This window comes from Hyalella azteca, unplaced genomic scaffold (genome assembly GCF_000764305.2).
Source record: "Hyalella azteca isolate HAZT.00-mixed unplaced genomic scaffold, Hazt_2.0.2 contig5737, whole genome shotgun sequence".
Taxonomy (NCBI): domain Eukaryota; kingdom Metazoa; phylum Arthropoda; class Malacostraca; order Amphipoda; family Hyalellidae; genus Hyalella; species Hyalella azteca.
Window position 1 is genome coordinate 1 of NW_025935919.1, and position 1,151 is coordinate 1,151.

Here is a 1,151-nt window from a genome sequence, read left to right on the forward strand (position 1 = left end):
TTTCATATGAATGTACCACATGTGTACACATCGCGATTCTGAGAAGTACAGCGTGTACATATATGGCGCACATCGCGGCCAACGTGTTAATTAATGCTCGTAATTATTATTTTAATAATTCTTTTAATTATTAGTTTATTTAATGCTCTTAATTATTATTTCATTAACGTTCTTAATTATTATTAAGTGAAATAACAAAGATTACAATACTTCTAATATTACTTATGATGTCATTACAATCTATTAGCACAATACTGTGTTAATAGATTAATAGATACACACACTTACAATCTATTACACAATACTACGATATTTACAATGTAATAGTTTATGATGAACATGACGTAGCTAAGGCTCGGTAAACATGGCATAAATAAATCGCAGTTTGCGGTAGAAGACATGGCGATAAATCGCAGTTTGCGGTAGAAGACATGGCGATAAATCGCAGTTTGCGGTAGAAGACATGGCGATAAATCGCAGTTTGATGGCTGCGATTGTAGCGATAAAAAGCGCGTTTGGATGAGAGCGATGCTATCGTCACGCGCCACTTGGAGGAAGATATTGGTGATCCCGATGAGGTATGACGCGTGGATCGTTACGATAATGACGATATCAACGATACGCAAGTAACTGTGGAAGACGACTGGTCACTTAATTGTGTCGATATTACCTAAGATTTTAGCGATAGAATGACGATTAATGAATGAAAATCGATGTCCGCGATTACAACGATCGTTATCGTCTATCGCGAGAAACACGACCAACAAGAGACTCTAAGTTGACGATCGTAACGATATTCTCAGTTGACGATCATAACGATATTCTCAGTCGACGATCGTAACGATATTCTCAGTCAACGATCGTAACGATATTCTCAGTCTGTCTCTTATACACATCTAGATGTGTATAAGAGACAGCTATTGTGCTAAGCTGATGTCTATGTATGAATGTTAATTTATAAATATTGAATTTCTTCCTGTAATAAATTTCATCAGATGTGTATAAGAGACAGCTGCCAAAACATGTTGCACATTGCACAATGACTGCGCCCAAAACAGTTCATTGATGATCGCATCGATGATGACACACTGTATTTTAACTACATACGTGGTTCCTTTAACAAAAACATCAAAAATACATTATCACATGCC